General features: G+C 44.0%; 1 protein-coding gene across 1 annotated transcript in view; it reads right to left on the reverse strand.

Moving 5' to 3' along the window:
* mtm1 (myotubularin 1) overlaps positions 1-20,688 on the reverse strand; it is a 112,285-nt gene extending 91,597 nt beyond the window's left edge. The window contains exon 1 of the mRNA XM_055644036.1: positions 20,596-20,688. The gene's annotated coding sequence lies outside the window, so the exon portion shown is untranslated. The remainder of the gene's footprint in view (positions 1-20,595) is intronic.
* Positions 20,689-21,033: the final 345 nt, after the last annotated feature.

A 21,033-nucleotide genomic window follows, 5' to 3' on the forward strand; every position in this document is an offset into this window, starting at 1 on the left:
AAATACAGAACAAAGGAGCCTACCCTTTTGTTTAAAGGTCTATCTGCCAGTCAGCCCACAGTTGAGTCACTTGTTTATTTTTAACCTTGTCAAAGTCCTGTTGCATTTGTTAATAAAGTCAGATAACACAAATCCTCTGTGGCGTCACCCTATCATTCAGATCACACATAACCTAAATGTATTGCACATGAAGAAATGTCAGTACTCTACAGCTACAAAGCAAAATCCAGAGCTGAATGAACTGAGAAATAAGCAGGGCTTCAAAATTCCCTGAAATATCAGAAGTTTGCCCAGATATTGTAATATTGCTAAGAAGAACAGTTTTCAAATTTTTAACCAGACCTCTTTTTACAGCACACAACCAAATCAGATCGCAGTTGTGCCTTATCATTCAAAGTCGTTATCAACCAACGACTTGTATTGATAAACTTAATTCCAATTACATTATTGGAGACTATTCGAACAACTAACCCATGACTAACCCAGTCTGAAGAAGGGTCTCGACCTGAAACGGCACCCATTCCTTTTCTCTAGAGATGCTGCCTGTCCCGCTGAGTTTCTCCAGTATTTTGTGTCTACCCATGATTGTTGATGTTTTAGTTTGAAATGTCTTTTGAACTTTAATGGTTTTAAAGTCCCCTTTCCAAACAGATCTCTACATCTCTACAAATAACTTACAGGAGGCCTTGGTTTGTAATCAGACAACTGATGAATCGGGACTTCACAAAAACACCCACAGCTATATTGGACGGCTCATACAAGATTGACATGACAGAAGTATGCTCGTTTTTACCACTAGAACTTTGTTGCAGTTAACACAATTACAGTTCTATTTCTTTCTTCAGATACAGAGAAGGCTGATTAATGTCCCTGAAGAGAAGCAAACATGCAGAAAGCACACTGGACACCCCCCCACCCCTCTCTCCAAACACTGGTCATGACAATCATAGGGATGATAATGCACCCATCTTCCCCAAACCTCTGCTGAATAACAGATTGGATAACCGCAATGGCCACCTCTCAAAGGCCAACCCATTCCTCCACACCGCTCCCATGACCGTCCACCACTGCCACTAGATTTGCTGCGAATGCATGCAGGCAGCTGTAGGTTGTGCCACAATGATGGGCCCCACAGGCTTCTAGCTCAAAGGGGCCCTGATGCTTTCCAATGGAACAGTCTTGAACTTCAGGTCAGAAACCAGCGTCAAACATTCCATAAGCCAACATTGGATTGCAACCCACATTTGGATGCAGAGAGAGAGAGCAGGATTCTGAGGCAGAGATACACATGTACCTGCTCAGGTTTGTCCAACTAGTGGATCTGCAACAGAATGAGGATACCGACAATTTGCTTTGTGCAGTAAATGCAGTTTTTGTGGTGTGGGACCGGGCTGCAGCCCACAGTCATTGACATGACAGAAGACAGAAGCAAGAATTTCATTGTCCTATACAGGGACACATGACAATAATCTCACTTGAACTTGAACAGTCACCATGGGCAGACTTTCTGAGGCTATTGGACAATCATGCAACTGCATTTTCACATTATTCATGGAGTTCTGATTCAGATTAGTTTATTGTCATAGACACTATGGTGCAATTTTACTTCGGAGTCACGCGAGTGATTCCGTGAAGACCCCAGCGCAGTGCGCATGTGCGGCATAATCGCACAGCTGTGCAGAACGCGGCCAGCGGGAGTCGGCAGCTCCCGCATCCAAGGAACGTGAGGTAAGTACTTACCTTAATCGGGCCTTGTGGTTTTTGCTCCAGGGGGAGCAAAGTAGAGAGGCAGCGGCCCCCGTTTCGACTCCAGCGAAGGAGCCAACAGTGGAGGGGGAAAGGCGCTACCCGGACCGCAAACGCTGCGGACCGCTGCAAGGAGCTGCGCTAATGCCGGTCCGCTGAACAGCTGTTTGGTGAACAGCAGCAGACCGGCGGGAAGTTTAAAAACCCGACCGGCAGCCCTGCAGACTCCTGACAAGGAGAATCGCCGCCCGGGAACCGCTACAATGCCGCCTGAAAAACGGCAGGCAGCCTCTACATACAGGTAAGATAAAAATCTTCCCAATTTAACAGGTTCTACAGGAGCCAACTTCCTCCAAAACTGGAACAGGTTGGAGACAGCAAAAATAGTATGTCTGTCTCCCCAAGCCAGAGGAGGTCATGGAGTTCACCTCCAGGCAAAAAAGGGGCACTGGCTGAATGCCAAGGGAGCTGACACTCCTACCCCAGTGCTATTGCACTAGCCATCTCCCTTGTCGAGGGATTGATGCAACAGCGGAGTTTGAGCTATGCCTCCTCCAATTTATAGCACACCCTTTTGCTCCCTCTTTTGAGGCTAGCTAAGGAGGCCAGGGCTGGGCTGGCTTAAACGCTGGGCAGGCGGACGAGAACAGCAGTATGCCAGGGGAGCAGGATCAGGAAGAGCTACTGGGTGTCGTGGGCCACTACATGGCTCCTCCACGCGACCATCTTCCCAACAAAGCCCTGCAGGAGCAGGCCTTTCTAGAGGCAAATCCGCAGGCAGCTGCGTCAGCAGACTCGCAGACAAGCAGCGAATTCTGAAGCTCCTAACAGAAGGGTAAGATGTTACCGCCTTTGCTCGTTTTTCCACGGATCATACTCACCTGGCAGGCGAGACGCCATGATCACCAAGGTGGTTCTCCCAGGATGAGACTATCCCGATTGCACTACCAGGGTGCTGACGCCTAAGATGTTCCCAAATTTGGGATACTCGACTGAACAATGGTGCATATAGACCTGCCCGCAACCCCAAATATACGGGGCTATGCAAACCGCTGCTGCGGGAAGAGAGGCAGCTAAACCTGTGCGCCTCATGAGGGCAGGCCATGGAACGAGCAGGACATCGCAACACCCAGCTGGCAGCACCCCTCGGCATCCACCAGCAATATCAAACAAGGACTGGTGAAAGCCTGGCGACCGCTTCACATTACCCCCAAAGTTCTTTTAGACAGGGGCCCAGAGCGGAGCCGTGGGAAAATGCGCTGCCCCACCGACAGCACCAGCATACCAGCAAACTAGGCCTTCATGAAAAAACAATAAACATGGAGGTAGGTAGTCTGGTTCCTCCCAGTTTACACTAAATAAGGGTGTTCTACTAACTGCGGGGGGGGGGCATTTACACTTGTTGATAAAGCATGGGATGCTGTCACAAATAACTAAAAATATACTCAACAGTATTAGAGGATAAAAACGAATTCAAATTGGGCATATTACCGCCAGTTCAGCAATGCGCCCAAAGGGCATTTTCTCCCTCTAACAAAAGAGAAGTGAGAAGGTCAAGCTGAACTAGAAAGGCTCATTACTAAACGGATCATGGGAGTAAACATGAACCAGTGGAATTTGTATCGAATATATTTACCAAAACTACAAAAGATGGTGAATGTAGCATCATCATTGATCTAATATCACTAAATAAATCTGTTGAGTATATACACTTTAAGATGGAGACGGGTTTTTGTCACTGCCAGACATCTGATCTCCCAAGGATACCTATGGGGAGCATTGATATGGAAGATGCTAACTATCTTATACCCATACACTAGGATCATTATAGATACCTAAAAATTTTTACCTGGATAATGGATATCCCGGTTAAGGTAACCATGGGAGCATAGAGCATTCCCTATGGTCTAACCTCAGCCCTAAACTACTATAAATATTAAAAAATGGCCATGAAAATATCAAGAAAACAAGCATAATCATGGCATATATTGGATGATATCCTCATATTAGGGGAAACAAAGGAATTAGGTGTGGGAGCAGTTCTAGCTACGAAACAGCTCTCTAAAGCTCTGAGGTTCATCCCACGCCCAGACATACCAGAATTGAAGCGTTAACTACCAAGGATTATCTGGGCTTCAATAATAATTCCGTCCATATGACTGTTACTTTGCCAAGGTACTTGGGTCACTATAATCAAATCATGAATGTACCCACTGAAGCTATATCACAATTAAGGTGGTGGGCAGACATATATTTGGCATAGTTCTCAGCCCTATTATCATCACCAATCCCAACTTGGTTATTAAAAACCGATGCCAGTACTTTAGGCTGGGGAGCAACTAAACTCCATATCCAGCACAGGTAACAGATGGACCAATTCACAAACATCGTTACTACATATACCGGGCATCAACTACATGGGATTGGTGATCGCCTATTGGGCTAAAAAGCATATGCATTTCAAATGCAGCACGCACATATGTGGTTATGGATTGATAATACTATGGTGGTGGCTTACATCAACCATATGGGGAGCATAATAATCATTATTGTGCAACAAATTGGTCAAACAAATCTGGCAATGGTGTGTCAAAAGACATTTTAACTATCAGCTGCCTATGTCCTAGGAAGCTAGAACACAGTGGGAGACACCATGTCACGGGGTAAAATTTATGATTACATTGAATAGATGTCAAACCCAAAATATCTGCTAAAGGTATTAAGCAGTTTGAAAGCCAGATATCAATTTGGTTGCACAAGATGGAATTACCAGTAACCTATGTATGTGACTTAGGAACCAGATTAGAGGCAGCAGCGATAGATGCCTACACGCTGGAAGGGGGAATTTCTGCTTTGCCTTCCTCCCTTCTGCCTCATCAGACGGGCACTTCGCAATACAGATGGGATCTGTCTCCGAGGTATTGAACGTGCCCGACCGGCCTACACAGCCATGGTTCCCAGTTCATCACGACACGGTGGGCGAGTCACCTATGGATTTCCCTAGTGGACCATGGTTGCTGACTCAACCCAGTATCAGGCACAAGCCACCCATGCCAGGGAAACATCAAACTCCTGGGTGCAGGGTTTGAATAGACCTTACCAGGGACTGGGACTATCCAAAGGAACCATTACCACCATGTCGGCATCCCTGCGAACAGTCACTAAAAGCTAACATGGGTAAAATACTGCCACGACGCAGGGACAACGAACTATTCAACCACTGACGTATTGGAGTTCCTGGAACATCTACACCATGACTAAAAGGTGAGTTACAGTGCCGTAAATACAGCATGGAGCGCCTTATCTGCTTATCTAAAACAGCATGACAGCAGAGCATGGGATCCCATCCACTGAAGGTAAACTTATGAAGGGCAACTATAATAATAAGCCCCAAAAACCCAGGTATACCCATGTATGGGATATCGGTGTGATATTGACATATCTCAGAGAATGGCACCAGCCAGATCCCTCAGCTTGCTCAATCTATGTTAAAAACGCTCATGCTTATGGCTCTCGTACACGCTCACAGAGTCCAGTCTCTCCATAAGACTAGACTGGATAACATGGTGATTACCCCAGACGCATCACGTTCATATTCTAGGTCTGGTAAAATCTAACTCGCAGGTATATGGGACTAGGCGAGATTATGAGTTCGGCACGGACTAGTAGGGTCGAGATCGCCTGTGTTTTCCGTGCTGTAATCGTTATATGGCTATATGGACCAGGAACGCCCAATTAACTGGTGGGATTCCGGGCCTACCCACCAGAGTCCAGGTTGAGTGTGGTGACCCATCTACTACTATATATAGACACAACCCACAATCTTAGAGGGAGAGGAAAGCCTATGGGTCAACCACAGAAACCCCAAGACGGGGTACGAGCCAAACCACTCCAAGGTGGCTCAAACAGGTACTGAAAGCTGCCGGAATAGATAATAATACATTTTAATCCCATTCCACTAGGGCAGCATTGGTATCAGCGGCTGAACGAATGGACATCCCGGTTGACCACATTCTCAATACGGCAGAATGGTCAAGGGAACGATGTTCAGAACATTTTTTATTATAAACCGTTGATAAACCCGATTTAATTGCAGGAAGAATATTACAAACTGCAATATTAATTTAAGCTCAGGGGAGCTCTTTATGTTGTTATTGTTAACAAATACCTTTCTGTTTCTTTTGAAAGCAGATCCACTGGTTGATTACGATAACACTTCCTCCCTCAAAAACTTCGGCAGTGAGTGAAATAAAAACTGTTACACGGTTTGAAATCACAGAACTTTGAAGTCTTCACGGAATCACCCACGTGACTCCGAAGTAAAATAGTAAGATTAAACGAGTACTTACCAGTATGAAGTTTGATCTGTATTTTATGAGGAGTTACGGTGAGGTATTACGTGCCCGCCGCTCCCACCCTCAATATATAGATCAAACTAATAAACTGATGTCTCATGATCTTTACTATCTTACTTCAAATATTGTGTCTATCCTGTGATTTCACACCGCTGCTTCGAAGTATGCCGCACATGCGCACTGCGCTGGGGTCTTCACGTAATACCTCACCGTAACTCCTCATAAAATACAGATCAAACATCATACTGGTAAGTACTCGTTTAATCTTACTATTAAATCTCACAAGAAGCTCAGGGAGTAAACATACAAAGAGTAATGATAAATACAATATGGGATTTAAATGCAGGACAGTGAGAAAATTGCCATACCAGACCATGATTGGACCAGTTACGAAAATTTCTACAGTACAGCTGTAAAAGTTTGTTTGGGCTTTCCGTGATATTCAAGATTCAAGATTCAAGATTCAATTTAATTGTCATTTGGACCCCTTGAGGTCCAAACGAAATGCCGTTTCTGCAGCCATACATTACAAACAAATAGACCCAAGACACAACATAATTTACATAAACATCCATCACATTGCTGTGATGGAAGGCCAAAAAAAAACTTCTCTCCACTGCACTCTCTCCCCCCCGATGTCAGAGTCAAAGTCAAAGCCCCCGGCTGGCGATGGCGATTGTCCCGCGGCCATTAAAGCCACGCCAGGTGATGCAAGGTCGCACACCGGGTCTTGATGTTAGAGCCCCCGGCGTGCGCTCGCAGAGTCCCGCGGCCATTCCAAGCCGCGCGGGGCGGTGATGTCAGGCCCCGCTCCAGGAGCTCTTCAACCCCGCAACTCGGGCGGGAGAAGTCGCCGTTGCGGGAGCCCTGAAAAGCGGTCTCCCTCTAGGGACCCGCGGGCTCCCGGTGCCGCCGTCCGCCAGACCCGCAGTTGCAGCCTCCGAATCTCCGGAGGTCGGGCCGCAGCAGCAGCAGCACTCCACCACCGCTCCGGACTCGGCCAGCTCCGCGACAGTGAGGTGAGTCGTCGGCACCAGAGTCCCCGGTCTTCTCCTGTTGGAGGCCGCTCCTCGTTGCAGCCCCAACGACAGCGGAGACCCGACAAGAAAAGGTCGGGTCTCCCGTGCAGGGAGAGATTTAAAAGTTACCCCCTCCCTCCCCCCCCCCACACACACCCCAACAAAAAAATAACAAAAACTACATAGAAACATAGACAAAAAATAATAAAAACGCGGACGGGCTGCAGAGGCCGCTGCTGACGAGAGTCGCGCCGCCTACCGGTATGACAAACCTTCTAAGAAAGAAGAGGTGCCAATGTACCTTCTTTGTGATTACATTTATGTGCAGGACCAAAGAAAGACCAAAAATGTTAATGCCTAGGTGTTTGAAGTTACTAACTCTCCACCATTAACCCATCAATGAAAACGTAAGAGTAAGATCATGGAGCAGCAGCACCTCCAGGAAGCATCCCTCAGTTACCCTACATAAGAGTTAACTGTAATCGCTAACCCTATGCAAAATTTAAACTGGAATATAAGCTGCCCTGTGTTAAGTACAGCCTTTCAAATGAGAATAACAATCTCCTATCTATCCTCGCAGATGGCATAATTGTAAACACCAGCTGAAAGGATAAATGGGCTTCAGTTTCTTTATCTCGATGACAGCTCTGCCTTTCTTTTGTGAACTTCAAAGTTTCAGAAATCAAAATGAAAATTCACTGTAATGGGACTTAAGATGATAGGCACAGCGGTAGAGTTGCTGCTTGACAGCGCCAGAGACACAAGTGCAAACCATACTATGGGTGCTTGTTTGTACAGACTTTATATAGCGATGTTACAAAACTTACCTTCAACGGCGCTGTGGTTCTGCCACTGGCCGTGTGCACAACTTTGGCGCCTTTGAGCGGGGGGTGGGCGGGATTAAAATGCCGTTGTCTCCTGCTTATAGGAGGCGGTTTTCCTCCGGCTGCTAGCTGCTGAAGAACAATCGATCGGACTTCCGTTCCCGATTTTTTTATTTATTTAATCGCTAGACAATTTAATAATTACATTAAAATAAAAAGCGACTTCTAACGCCCTCAACGCCTACAACATGACAGATCGCATGAACGGGCCAAAACAAAATGCAAGTCGTTTATTTTACATATAAACTTGTTTCTTGGGATGGCTTTAATCAAATGTAACGATGTGAAAATGTGATTTGGGCCCCATACGAACCGGCAGTGTTTTGCCTGGCGATATGGGGTTCAAATTCAACGCAAATGCAACGTTCCAATCGATCGCATTCCAGAAAAACCCACTCACAAGATGATTTAAATGCTCTTTTTTTTTGGACGATCATGTCATAAGAGCATCTAAATTGTCTATATTTTGTGTTATTGTCTACCCATAGTCAATATTTTTATACTAATATGTTCCCATGTATTGTGCAAAAAAAATTAAAGTTTTAATTATATTGAGTGGATGTTTCTAGATTAATTTATGGGAATTAAACATTAAATTCCTTCTATCTGGCATATAAATTCATGACAGTGAGATTTAAAAATCATGTTATATTTTGAATTCTTGTGTGAATGGGATTAGTTTGTTATTTGGATAATTAGGCTATTTAAAAAATATATCCTTTTCTTAACAAATGGAATCTACAGGACATTCTTAATGGGGAAAGTAGCAGGCAGAAAGGCATGTCATGTGTGGTTTGAAGAGCAAAAACTTGTAGTTTACAATGCCAAAATTGAAGAGTTGAGGAAAAGCAAGGTGTACAGAGTTGCTTATTGGTTACAATCTGAGGAGTATGATGATGCTACTGATTATGATATGCCAATCCACCAGCTAGCAACTGATCTTCTCCATAAAGACTTGGTCTATTGCTAGAAATTGTAATTTATTTACCTATCTGTTGCAGATTTACAGCATATAATACAATAATATTAAAGTTCTGATGTTGAGAATATCACATTTTTAAATTTTCAAGGCAGTCTGGGTGTTTATTACTATTTCCGTCACAACGGTCAATTTTGTAATTAACTACAATTAGATAATTAACTAATATTTGTTTCAGAATGCTTCAATCTATAATAACTGAAAATTTCATTCAGTTCATTGATTTTTAAGAAAGTTATGGCCTTTTGACTGTCTTCGATCACAGCTTTTGTGTGAAGTCAATAGAAAAGCAATAAGGAACAAGATGCTAATTTCCATGTATGAAAATGGCCATAACCTTTTTAATACTGAAGATATGAAAGTGAATTAGGTGTCAAATTAAACTTTTTATGCTTTAACTGGTGGGATAAATTGCATACTAGATTTTTTAAATCTCAAAATTTTGTAACATTGCTATTTTATATGTTCCCCGTGACCGCATGGGTTTTCTCTGTGTTTAAGAGGGAACTGCAGATGCTGGAGAATCGAAGGTTACACAAAAAAGCTGGAGAAACTCAGCGGGTGCAGCAGCATCTATGGAGCGAAGGAAATAGGCAACGTTTCGGGCCGAAACTGAAGAAGGGTTTCGGCTCGAAACGTTGCCTATTTCCTTCGCTCCATAGATGCTGCTGCACCCGCTGAGTTTCTCCAGCTTTTTTGTGTAACCCTGGGTTTTCTCTGGGTGCTCCTGTTTCTTCACACATTCCCAAGACATGCAGTTTGTAGGTTAATTGGCAGGATGGAATTAGTGTACAGGCATTTCTGGTCGACATGGACTTAGTGGGCCGAAGGATCAGTTTCTACGCTGTATATCTAAACTAAACTAAAATGACTTCTAACATTCTAGTCCATATAATCCACAATTGGTCAGATACTAAAGTATTGGGTATCACATTCTGTTCATGGGACATTATGTAAACAAATACGAGCAGCATAATTGCAGCTTAAGATGCATTGGCTGTAAGAGGAGGAGATCTGAAAGTAACAAGACAAATGCATGTTTGTTTTCTCTCACTGACAAAATCATTGCAATTTGCAAAATAAATAGGCAATCAGCAAATATGACTAAGAAAAATCTTTTTTTCCCCCATAGAGATAGACTTTAATTGTGGACACTAGTCCGACCTCAGGTGAAATGAAACAAGCTTTTTTTTTTTTAAACATAAAAAAAAATCTTTGACAGGGCAGTAAATGGTAACAACCGGAAACTTGTTCTCTCAAGGGTAGTATAAGCTGAAACAATCAACGATTTTGAAAGCAAATAGTGTAGCTACTTGAGGGAAATATGCGTACAGAGGTTCAAGGATGGAGCAGAGAAATAGGATTGAGAGTGCAACGTTTTACAGAGAGCAGGCATGAACTCAATAGTTTCCACAGACTCTTTCTGTGCTCTATGGGTTTGTGACTAAGTGCCTTTGCAGCATGGAACATTGGGTGCCATGTAACCTGCAGGAAAATTGACGAGTTAATACTGAACATTCAATTTGATTTTCAGGCACACCAATGGGTGTTACCTACTGGTCGCCTGTTCTGAATGTTCTAAATGAGCAAGGAAATAAATCTGTTCCAGTGTCAAAATTCAATTGGTCGGAATACATCATGTATTCTGAAAAAGTTCAATAGAACCAACACAATGTTAAAATGAAAAAGGATGAATTGCAATTCCCCAAATATGGCAGATTTCTGCAAGTCTATCTGCTTCTAAACCATTGACAATAAATGAGAACTGTTAATTCATTACTGAGAGATTAAATCAATTACATAGACATTTGATCAGCTATGTTCACCACTACCAATGATTAGCTAATACTCTCCAGGGTACAAGTCATGAATACGACTTCCCATGATGGACAGGTCTCGATTCAGGGCACACTAGTAATGAGTAAATGAGGTTTGAAATCTTAATGTTTCAATATGGTAATTCTGCTGAAATCACCTGGGTAGCATTTACTGCACTTTCAATGCTTCTAATGGTATAACATCATCTTGAGGGCACTGTAGTTACCACACAATACAGTAGTTTGGGATTAGATTAATTTTGAAAACCATACTATAATTTAAAAAATTCGTAATTAAAACGGCACCTTATTTCTTTTAACTTACTCCTATTCCTATGTTGAAGCAGCTTACTCCAATGAGGAAAAGATGCTGAAGAAATTACCAGCTTCATATTACCAAATTACTATGGACAACATACAGGCTTGGGCTGATTGATAACTGGCAGGTAAGAATATGTCAATCAAGTTTCCAGAGACAACTCTCCTCAAAGTTCATCAAACCATGTCCCAATTACCATTGTTGAATTTCCCTCATCAATCATTGCCCACTGTACAAGTAATTAATGGACCCATCACAAAATAACATTGGCTAGATGAGCAAGTCAGAGGACTGGCGTTCTATGGCAAATGCACCGCTTCCCAGCAGCTCACACCTTTCCACAATCTATAAGTCACAAGTAACAAGTGTACTGCAATATGCTCCACTGGCCCTGATGAGTTCTGCTCCAAAATCCCTTATGGAGTTTGACACCATCCAGTTAGATTGTCTATCCACCACCTGAAACATTTACTCAATCCACCATATTCGCCACATGAGAGCATCATCTTCTGTAATTTCTAGCAGGCAGGAGTAGTGGGCATAGGTATCCTGAAAATCCACCATTCACTTTTAAAAGCAGGTTCCACATCTTTATCCATATTTTCCTGCCTTGAGCATCATGATCACTTTTGCTTCCTTTTTTCCCCCAAACAAAAAGCAGAAATGGCATCCACTTTACCGTAACCAAACCATCCTCTTGAAACTGTGTAGTCTTAGTAGCAGAATCACTGGAGCATCCCAGAACTGCCTATCAGACATCACTGAAGTATATTTTCACTGCACTGACTGCAGCTCACAGAAGTGATCCTTCACCACCTTCAAGGCCAATAAATGTTGACTTTGCTAGGGAAGGCCATTTGTCATGATTGCAAAACAAAATAACTTGACTACAGTCTTTATCAATTCATTCTTACCTAAAGCAAAACAAGTTCTAAAATTATGCATGCTACAGCAGATGCATCGAGAAAATACAACAGAAAAATAGACTGTAATGGATGTCAACAAAACTAGGTCAGAACAGTTAAATTCAACATTCATAACTTAGAAAATCTTTCAGCTTGAACTGTAAACACGAGCCACAGTCATTGTGTGATTTAAACACATCTTTAATGAGCGCTTAGCAGCACTTATGACAACAGGTTATCAATACATCCTAGCTGCTCGAACCGAAGTGCCGGAACGGGGCGTTAGTATGGGTGTTGTGGAGGGGTGGTGGTGATTGGCTCACATGCACTATCAATCTACATCCTTCCCCCTTGGGATTAAGTGTGGAAAGTGCACCCATGCCATGGAGTTAAACAGACTCGCCATATCTGTCTGGTGGTCTGCTAACACGTCCCGAGCGCGTGCGGACCCAACCCTCCCCTCCCCCTCCTGAAAGATGGGACGGAGATCCAGGAGGCGAGAATGACGCAGGAGAGGCTTGCGGGGACCGAAAGGGGAAACATGCGGTGGGTGAGACCCCGTGGTTAGTGGAGACCGAGGGACGAGGAGGGGTGTAAGGCATGCGGGGACAGGTAGGAGACATCGCAGAAGGCAGCTGGAACTGGAGCGGTGGAGCATAGGGATCAGCAGGCGGTGGGTGGGGCTCCCTCACAGCAAGCAGGTGCTGTCGACTTCTCCGGTAAACCGCTCCCTCACAGTCCACCATGTAGGATCGTGGCTCATCAGTCGGGCTGACAACAGTGCCCAGACGGGAATGTCCAGTCGAAATTCGTAGACGGACGACCTGGCCAGGCTGTAGAGGCTCGAGTGGTCTGCTGGAACTGTCGTATGATCGTTTCTGGATGTTCGGCCTCTCTTGGAGACGTCTCTGGATAGTGGCAGGCTCCAACGCGCGAGGAACCAGCTGCTGTTGTGCGGTGGGGATCGGAGAGCTCGTCAATCTCGACATCAGGCGCTGTGCCGGCGATCCCAGGGTACCGTCCCTGGCAATGTTTCTGAGATTCAGGAGATCGAGGTAGACATCCGACTTTGAAATGCGTACTCCCTCCAGCAAGTGTTTGACGCTTCTGACAGCGCGTTCAGCGAGTCCATTACTCTGTGGATACTCGGGGCTGCTCGTGACGTGCTGGAAGTTCCATCGGTCTGCGAAAAGCTTGAACATGTGGCTGGTGAACATGTTGTCGGTTCTCAGGCAAACAGGAACGCCATAGGCGGAGAAGTGTCTCTTCAGCTTCTTGATGACCATCTCAGACGTGAGGGAGGTCAGTTCGTCAAGTTCAAACCAGTTAGAAAAGGAATCGACCAGAACGAGGTAGTGCTTTCTGCACCATTCGAAAATGTCTGCCGCCAGCGACGTCCAGGGCAGTGCTGGTGGTGGGTGTTGCAGAAGGGGCTGCCGCTGCTGATGAGGCGCAAGGTTGTTGCAAGTGGGGCAGGAGGCTATGCGGTCTCGAATGTACTCGGCCATCCCCGGCCAGTAGAACAGACCACGAGCGCGTGCCAGTGTGGAATCGGCCCCTGGGTGACCGCTGTGTGCTTCTTTGAAGTATTCATCTCGCAGTGACGAGGGTATCACCTTGTGACCCTTAACCACAACACCATCCTGTACCACCAGTTCATCACGTACCAGGAAGTACGGCTGTACCTCTGTGGGCGTGTCGGATTGTTTGTCTGGCCAGCCTGTTTTGATGATGGAGGAGAGGGTTTGAAGTGTATCGTCAGTGGCAGTGTGCGCGGCCAGGGTATGCAGTTGCTTACTGGGGACGAGGTCGACACCGAGGACCGTGAAATCCTCCTGTTCATGGGGGTGTTGTTCGCAAGATGCCCGAGGTGCACGAGAGAGAGTGTCAGCAACATGCATGTCCTTACCCTTCTTGCGAAGTCGTACCGCTGCAGCATCATGCGCTGCAAGCGAGCTGGCGCGGCATGGATGGGCTTGTTCAGGATTGTCACCAGTGGTTGGTGGTCCGTCTCGACCATGAATATGTTGCCAAGGACGAAATCACGGAATTTGGTGCAGGCAAAAACGACAGCCAGCAGTTCCTTTTCGATTTGCACGTAGTGCTGCTCTGTGTCGGTCATGGTGCGGGAAGCATACGCAACAGGTAGTTGAGCGCCATCAGCAGATTGTTGCAAGCAGGCTGCGCCAAGCCCAAATTTCGAGGCATCGCATTTTAATATTTTAAATAATGTATGTCTATTGTCTATTTTTATTGGTATGTTGTCTGTCTGTGTTTTTAATATTACTTGCACATTTGGAGTATGGGGAAACGTAATTTCGATCCTATGTGTAACTACTGTTGCATAATTGAATTGACAATAAAGTTACTTTGAACTTTGATCGTCACAGGACGGTTCAGGTCGAAAAAAGTCAGGGTAGGTGCACTGGTCAGTTTGGATTTTAAAACATCAAAGGCTACCTGATGCTGCGGGAACTATGACCATGCAGTGTCCTTTTTGGTCAGGTGCCGCAGTGTGGAGCATAATTCGCTGAGGTTTGGTATGAACTTTCCGAGATAGTTTACCATGCCCAGAAAACGTTGCAGGCCTTTTACGTCTGTGGGGGCAGGCATCTCTGTGATGGCAGCAGCTTTCTTCGGATCGGGTTTAAGGCCATCAGGAGTAAAGATGTGGCCGACGTAGAAGACCGCTGGAACCTGGAACTTACACTTGTCAGGATTGAGCTTGAGGTTGATCTTGCGAGCGCGCTCCAAAATGAGCCTGAGATTGTGATCGTGTTCTGCTGCGTCTTTGCCATATACGAGGATATCGTCAACAATGATAGCACAAGGTAGGCCCTCGAATAATTGCTCCATGGTTCTCTGGAAGACTTCACTGGAGTAGATTCCGAATGGCATTCTCAGAAACTTCTATCTGCCGAATGGGGTGGCAAATGTGGTGAGGTTTGATGACTTCTTGTCCAGCGGGATCTACCAGAAAGAGTTCTTTGCATCGAGGACTGAAAATAGGGTGGCCATTCCGACCTTTGCCGCAACATCCTCGACAATCTTCATGGGATGGTGTGGGCACTTAATGGCAGTGTTCAGGTCTTTCGGGTTGATGCACAGACGGATTTCGTTCTTTCCCTTCTTGAATGTGGCAATCATGGTCGAGACCCAGGCAGTGGGGTCGCTGACTGCTTCAATTACGCCTATGGAGGTCATGTTTTTCAGCATAGAGTGAACCCTGTCAGTCATGGCATATGACAATTGGTGTGGGGTTCGGATGATGGGCGTCACATTGGGGTCAGTAATAATCTTGTAGGTCACAGGCAACTTGCCTAGGTTGTTGTCGAAAAGATCAGGGAATTCACTTCTGACACCATGTAAACACGAGCCAAAGTCATTGTGTGATTTAAACACATCTTTAATGAGCACTTAGGACAACAGGTTATCACTACATCCTAGCTGCTCGAACCGAAGTGCCGGACTGGGGCATTAGTATGGGTGTTGTGGAGGGGTGGAGTTAGTAGTGCTGGCCTGTGTGTGATTGGCTCACATGCACTATCAATCTACATCTATTCCATGCCTGTATACAATCCATCTATTCCATGCCTGTAAATAGTGTTACAGTTGTCCTCGTCAGGTTTACAGAGTCATATGTAATTTTTTCCTCTGTTTCAACCAAAACAACAATTAAGTACCTTGGCATCCATATCACCTACAACTTAGCCCCTTCACACTGATGCCGTGATCAAGAAAGCACATCGGCATATATGCTTACTTAGGTGTCTGAGAAGATTCAGAATGTCCACAAGAATTCTCTTGTACTTCAACTTGCGAAATAAGCTATTCTGACAGATGCATCTAAGCCTGGTACAGTGCCCTCCATAATGTTTGCGACAAAAACCCATCACTTATTTATTTGCCTCTGTACTCCACAATTTGAGATTTGTAATAGAAAAAAAATCACATGTGGTTAAAGTGCACATTGTCAGATTTTATAAGGCTATTTTTAACATTTTGATTTCACCATGTAGAAATTACAGCTGTGTTTATACAGTCCCCCCATTTCAAGGCACCATAATGTTTGGAACACATGGCTTCACAGGAGTTTGTTATTGCCCAGGTATGTTTAATTAACTCCTTAATGCAGGTATAAGAGAGCTCTCAGCATCTAGTCTTTCCTCCAGTCTTTTCATCGCCTTTAGAAACTTTGTTTGCTGTTTATCAACATGAGGACCAAAGTTGTGCCAATGAAAGTCAAAAAAGCCATTATGAGACTGAGAAACAAGAATAAAACTGTTAGAGACATCAGCCAAACCTTAGGCTTACCAAAATCATCTGTTTGGAACATCATTAAGAAGAAAGAAAGAACTGGTGAGCTTACTAATCGCAATGGGACTGGCAGAGGAAGACCCCACAGATGATGACAGAAGAATTCTCTCTAGAATAAAGAAAAATCCCCAAACACCAGTCCGACAGACCAGAAACACTCTTCAGGAGTCGGGTGTGGATTTGTCAATGACCGCTGTCCACAGAAGACTTCATGATCAGAAATACAGAGGCTACACTGCAAATGCAAACTACTGGTTAGCTGCAAAAACAGGATGGCCAGATTATAGTTTGTCAAGAAATACTTAAAAGAGCAATCACAGTTCTGGAAAAAGGTCTTGTGGACAAATGAGACGAAGATTAACTTATATCAGAGTGATGGCAAGAACAAAGTATGGAGGAGAGAAGGAACTGTCCAAGATCCAAACCTCATCTGTGAAACTCGGTGATGGGAGTGTTATGGCCTGGGCATGGAAGGTACTGGCTCACTTATCTTCATTGATGATACAACTATTGATGGTAGCAGCACAATGAATTCTGAAGTGTATAGACACATCCTATCTGCTCAACCTCAAACAAATGCCTCTCATTGGCTGGTGGTTTATTCTCCTCAACAATGATCACAAACATACTTCAAAAGCAACAAAGGAGTTTTTCAAAGCTAAAAAATGGTCAATTCTTGAGTGGCCAAGTCAATCACCCGATCTCAACCCAATTTATATGCCTTTTATATGCTGAAGAGAAAACTGAAGGGGCTACCCCCCAAAACAAGCATAAGCTGCAATACTGGAAGACACACAGCAACTGGTGATGTCCATGAATCGCAGACTTCAAGCAGTCATTGCATGCAAAGGATATGCAACAAAATACTAAACATGACTACTTTTATTTACATTACATTGCTGTGTCCTAAACATTACGGTGCCCTGAAATGGGGGGATAATGTATAAACGCTGCTGTAATTTCTATATGATGAAACCAAAATGTATAAAATTGGCTTTTATTAAAATCTGACAATGTGCACTTTAACCTCGTGTGATTTTTTTCTATTACAAATCTCAAATTGTGGAGTACAGAGGCAAATAAATAAATAATGGGTCTTAAAATAATGACAGAAAATAACAGAAATACACAGTTAGCCTACTTAGAAAGAAAAAAAAGGAATTTCTGGTAAGACAAAAGAACTGAAAATGAATAGAACACATTTATAACCATAATTTCAATTTATCACAGAAATAATATCTTAATTTATTTTTCAAAAGAGAAAATTATATTTCAACCTAACAGAGCTAAAACAAGTTTGTGACTGACCATCAACTGATGATACAACAACACATTTAGTGAATAAATTAATTATATTTGTGATTTTCTTATTGGACCAATTATTGTTGTTCTATTAGAACTCACTGGTTCTCTAAGCGATATTTTTGCGATGATAGCATTGAATACTCAATTACTCCATTGGTCCAAAACAACATAGCCCAAGTCCTCACCCTTTATGGGAAAGATCATTGGCATGATCTTGCATCAAACATTAATCAGAGAATTGCAACTCTCCCCAAATATGGATTCCTGCTAGTAGATACAAGGAACTGCAGATGCTGGCTAATACACAAAAGGAGTAAATCAGCAGGTAGACACAAAATGCTGGAGTAACTCAGCGGGACAGGCAGCATCGCTGGAGAGAAGGAATGGGTGACGTTTCGGGTCAAGACCCATCTTCGGACTGATGGATGGTACTGGAGTAAATCAGCAGGTCAGGCTCTGGAGAATATGGACAAGTCACCTTAATGGTCGAAACATCACCTATCCATGTGCTCCAGAGATGCTGCCTGACCTGTTGAGTTACTCCAGCACTGTATGTCCTTTTGTGGATTCCTACTCATCATTAAACCACAATTTGTAATTCACTTTCATTTGGGTTTTTGTGATCAACAAAATTAGAAACTATCATGCTATAATCTCTCCTACAATATGCAGACTTAGCACAACAATGTATTAAATCAGTCAGCTGAGAAATAATTAGATCAGCTTCAAGGAACTGACATGTATCTTTCAGTTGACCCTTGAATATGATACTGAGAATTAGTTGAAATTGAGGAATTCAATGTCATACAATTACATAGCATGCCGCAGTGAGACAAAATGAAAGAACACTTTATATTCTGCTTGGGTAACTTACAACCCAACAGTTGAACATTGAATTCTCCGATTTCATGTGTTTCCAGATCACCCCCCCATGTCCTGTCCCCCACTTTTTCCCCTGCCTCCCATCCAAAAGCGCACAACCATTTGTCACACCATCCCATCACCCTAGTCACCGTTTCCAACCACACATCTTGCTTCTTCCCCCCACCGTATGCTCATCCCCAGTCACCGCGACCCACATTTCCTTTCATCCCTCTTTTCCCTTCCCCATCCACTCATATCGCTCCCTCGTCTTTAGATTTCATTCCTCTGCTTCTTTCCTTATCTGACACACTTTTGTCTCTTTTTCACCTCCAGTCTTTGTCACGATCTCCACCGTCTACCAATTACCCCTCTCACATGGAGCCATTTTCCCCATCGCCACCTCTTTCCCAGCTCCCCTCCCCCCACCAGTCTGTCAGTTCAGCAGTCTAAAGAAGCGACCCGACCCAAAACGTCATCGGTCCACTGGCTCCACAAATGCTGCTTGACCTGCTACGTTTTTTTTCCCCCAGGATTCCACCATCTTGTGTCTTCAGAAAAACTTGCACTGTTTTGTTTCTCATTTTGCATGGCATCTAAACAACTTCCCAAAACACTTCAAAACCAAGGCAGTTCAGAATATAAACCTTTGGAGAAACATTTTGTTGTGATGATAGAAATACACCAGTAATTTCATGCAACCAGTTTGTCTTAGTCGACCAGTCAATCTATTTTCATTTGGCCAGATACCACCCAACCTACTAATTTATCCAGCATTCTTTTATTTCAGAGTTCCATCAGCTACAGTATTTTCCATCTCCATCCCAGCAGTTCATATTTTCTCTTTGTTCTCATTCATTTTTCTATATCTCCAACATCTGCAATTAACCAACCTCCGCCATCCTCTCTCAAACAACAACACCAGCACTTATGTCATTCAGTCTCTCCTGATTTCCCTATCTGAGGCATTCCTCTTGTTCTAACCAGCCTTAACTCTTGTCGACAGATTAAAATGCATTAACCTTTCACTATACTGATTAAGGGACAATAACTTTAATTTGATAACTTGGTTATTCTTTCTCCACAAGTGTTACCTGACCTCCAAACATTGTTTAGCATTCAGAAACAAAGAACTGCGGATACTGGTTAATACACAACATTAAAACCCGTTGGGTTACTCCAGTACTTTGTGTCCTTTTCCTAACATTTTCTCCCACCCATCCATGTGTTACTTTAATATTTCAGCAACATTTTGACATTTCTTACTTCAATGGAGTTATTCTCTGACAGTTGTACAATGCCTTAATATCAATATCTTATTCAAGAATCAAGAAAATGTTATTGCTATATGCCCTGAAACAGAACAATGAAATTCTTACTTGCAGAAGCACACAAAAAATGTAAACATAGTACTCCATAAAACTCATAATAAACAAAAGTTCAACGTTTGTAGATTAAAAAACAAACAAATAACCAGTAAGTGCAACAATAATAGAGGATCATAATGCAACCATTACAGTCGCTACAACTCCACTTAATTCTCCTGCAAGTTTCATAAACTGTCACCTCATTGCAGTAAATGCTCTTGCTCAGGCTTCAAGGAGTACACACTGCTCTCTCAATAAAAAGGTAGAAGACATCTACAAAAGGTGGATCAGATTTAATCAGAAGCCACAACACCCAGACAGACAAAAAGGGTGAAATCACAAAATTAATCTTAATTCTGCCTGGCATTTACAGTTGGTGGAAGAAGGGCACACAATCACAATCAAGGGATTCTAGTGAGGGTAAGGAAGGGTTTTTTTGATGCATGTTTTGCCTGCAGCTCCTGCACTGGGATGGTTTGGTGCTTTGACATGGACTGCTGTTAACTCTGACACCTGCCCCCAGTGCAGACAGACAGAGGTGACTGCAGGCAGGGCCCAGAGCGGCAGTAACCCCTCACCTGGCCCAGCCCAGCCCAGCCCAGCCCAGCCCAGCCGCCCTCCTGTTACTAAACCCCGCAATGAGCACCATAAACAGCGAGTGTCTGACAGAGTGGGTGCTGGAAGTCGCGGGTAATGCGAGGGAGGGAGGGGTGGGGAATACCTGCTGTGTGCGGCTGCGAGTCCCGCAGGCCCAAAGCCGCCGCCTCCTCCTACTCCTCCACCCGCCCGCCCGCCCGCCTGTTGCTGCTGCTGCTGCCCGCGTCACCTGACCGCACCACTGCGCACGCGCGCCGGCCCCACCGCCCCGCGGGATCATGGGAAATGTAGTCCCACATCACCCCAGCCTGACTTCTTTGTTCTGATGGCCTCTGTAGTCAAGTCAAGTCAAGTCAAGTCAAGTTTATTTGTCACATACACATACGAGATGTGCAGTGAAATGAAAGTGGCAATGCTCGCGGAACAACAAAACACCAAACAAATTATAAACACAATCATAACACACATATTATTTTACATAATAAATAATAGAAGGAAAAACGTTCTGTACAGTTAGTCCCTGGTGAGAAAGGCGTTTACAGTCAAGCAAGTGGACCAACAT

The sequence above is a fragment of the Leucoraja erinacea genome, chromosome 12 (assembly GCF_028641065.1).
Source record: "Leucoraja erinacea ecotype New England chromosome 12, Leri_hhj_1, whole genome shotgun sequence".
Lineage (NCBI taxonomy): Eukaryota > Metazoa > Chordata > Chondrichthyes > Rajiformes > Rajidae > Leucoraja > Leucoraja erinaceus.